This window comes from Amphiura filiformis, chromosome 13 (genome assembly GCF_039555335.1).
Source record: "Amphiura filiformis chromosome 13, Afil_fr2py, whole genome shotgun sequence".
Classification (NCBI taxonomy): Eukaryota; Metazoa; Echinodermata; class Ophiuroidea; order Amphilepidida; family Amphiuridae; genus Amphiura; species Amphiura filiformis.
In genome coordinates, this window is record NC_092640.1 from 16,814,707 (window position 1) to 16,817,702 (window position 2,996).

The window sequence follows — 2,996 nt, forward strand, 5'->3', positions numbered from 1 at the left end:
AAAACAGAATAAGAATATAAACAGCACATATTTATAGGCTGTTAGGGTTGGTTGGATATCGAATTTAATCATGCATAACTCGCAAACGCAAAATTGGAATCAACTGAAATTTGGGAATAGGCTTTTTTCGTAGATATCTACTGAAAAATATATTAAGTATACCATCTTAAAAGGTGTCGGGATGTTAAGGGATGTCATGGTAGGTGAATTAAAGGCTGTTAGAGTGCATGGGCATCACGGGCATAGATATTCGTGTTTGCTCAAACACACCTGTGCCGTCTAGTCTTCGGCTTCTCCTTATCTATGCCCGTGGAACGGTGGCATAGATATTGTATTTGTTGTGTTTAGTCTTCTCCTTCTCCTCCTCCTCCTTATCTATGCCCGTGGAACGGTGGCATAGATATTGTATTTGTTGTGTTTAGTCTTCGGCTTCTCCTCCTTCTCCTTCTCCTCCTCCTTCTCAAGACCAGTCCTTTGCACTCCTCTAGCTCAAGAACTAAAGTAGCCTCGGGGCCCATACTTGGTATAATGATGGCCCATGACCCTTAGAAACATCCTAAGGTACCCTCGACCCCAGAGGTCAAAGGTCATGGGCTACAGGGGGCAATATGTATAAAAATTGAAGCACCTCTAGCTCAAGAACTATAGCGCCCTCAGGGTTCATACTTAGTATAATGATGGCCCATGACCCCTAGAAGTAACTTATGGTAGCCGCGACCCCAGAGGTCAAATGTCACATGCTACAGGTGGCAATATGTGTAAATTTTTAAAACCGCTTTAGCTCAAGAACTATAGCGCCCTCAGGGTTCATGCTTGGTACAATGATAGCCCATGACCCTTAGATATTTCCTGCATTAACATCAACCCCAGAGGTCAAAGGTCATGGGCTACAGGGAGCAATATGTGTAAAATTTCAAACAGCTCTAGCTCAAGAACTACAGCGCCCTCAGGGTTCATACTTGGTACAATGATGGCCCATGACCCTTGTTCAAAGTTCAAAGGCTTTAAAAAGCAAACTAGGTACAACCTATTAACACAGTGTAGCGCAATAGGTAGCGTTTTGTTAGCTACCTGTGTTTGCAAGGAAAGGAAATTGATCACTTGACAAAAATTCCCTTAAAAGGGAATGTGTAGGCATTTTGATATTGGTGCCTTGGACCACCTCAAAAAAGCTGTCATTGTGGGACATGGCGTGTGGTTGGTTAATGGGTGTTAGGAGGGTTAAGGGTTGTCACGGTTTGTTAGATTTGGCGCCCAATTGGGCGCTTTTTTTTATTTTAAGTGCTATGAGGATGATACTTATATCAATTAAAGCTTATAAAAAGGGCTTCCATATAATGGTCACCAACTTTTGGATTTGGCGCCCAATTGGGCGCTTTTTTATTTAAGGTGCTATGAGGATAATACTTACATCAATTAAAGTTTATAACAAGGGCTTTCACATGATGGTCACTAACTTTTGCATTTGGCGCCCAATTGGGCGGTTTTTTATTTTAGGTGATATGATAATGATACTTATATCATTTAAAGCTTATACCAAGGGGTATAAGTTTTCGTTTTGTGAATAGGGGAAGGGGGTTAGGTGTGGTCACGGGCATAGATATTCGTGTTTGGTCAAACACAACTGTGGTTTCTAGTTCTTCTTCTTCTTCTCAAGATCACTTTTTGCACCCCTCTAGCTCAAGAACCAAAGTAGCCTCGGGGCCCAAACTTGGTATAGTGATGGCCCGTGACCCCTAGCATCATCCTAGGGTACCCCCGACCCCAGAGGTCAAAGGTCGTGGGCTACAGGGGGCAATATGTGTAAAATTTCAAACGGCTCTAGCTCAAGAACTATAGCGCCCTCAGGGTTCATACTTAGTATAATGATGGCCCATGACCCCTAGATGTAACTTAATGTAGCCTCGACCCCAGAGGTCAAAGGTCACAGGCTACAGGGGGCAATATGTGTAAATTTTTAAAACTGCTCTTGCTCAAGAACTATAGCGCCCTCAGGGTTCATGCTTGGTACAATGATGACCCATGACCCTTAGATATTTCCTGCGGTAACATCGACCCCAGAGGTCAAAGGTCATGGGCTACAGTGAGCAATATGTGTAAAATTTCAAACAGCTGTAGCTCAAGAACTACAGCGCCCTCAGGGTTCACATTTGGTACAATGATGACCCATGACCCTTGATGTATTCTATATTAGCCGCATCCCCCAGAGGTCAATGTCTAAAGACTTTAAAAAGCAAAATTGGTACGACATATTAACACAGTGTAGCGCAATAGGTAGTATTTTGTTAGCTACCTGTGTTTGCAATGATAACGGTCTGAATCGTACGTCAAGAAAACTGATCACTTGACAAAAATTCCCTTAAAAGGGAATGTGTAGGCATTTTGATTTTGGTTCCTTGGACCACTTCAAAAGGTTTTCATGATGGGACCAAGAGCTTTAGGTAAACCTGTATTATCCGTCAATTTCTCCGAATTATGTTGAACAAAACTCATTAAAATTCTAATAAAAATAAAAATAATGGTGTCAAATGTGTATTTTTAATGTATAAATTACTGTTATACCCCCACTGTCATTAGAAATTGCCTATTTCCCCCCTCTATCGATCGCTAAAACGATAAACAGAGGGCAGTATCATTCTATTAATGAGAATTAAATACTGCCCTCTGTTGGCGACAAAGCAGCATATCTGCAGATCACGGCTGAGATGTTATAATTTGAATGTATGACACTCTTCCATGCCAAATTTGCTAAGCGATTTTTCACGACTAAGAGTTACACAAGAGTTACAGTGACGTCAGCAGCATCTTACTTACCATACTATAATACGAAGGGGTATGCAACACGTTATCACGTGACCCACTTTGACCAATCATATTACGTGAAATACATAACTTTATCGGTTCATTTTCTGACAGTTTTGTCACGTTCCATGACCTTTTTCTGCGCGCGTCATTATGAAAAAACGCAAATTTCAAGGTCATCGAGTGGTCATCGA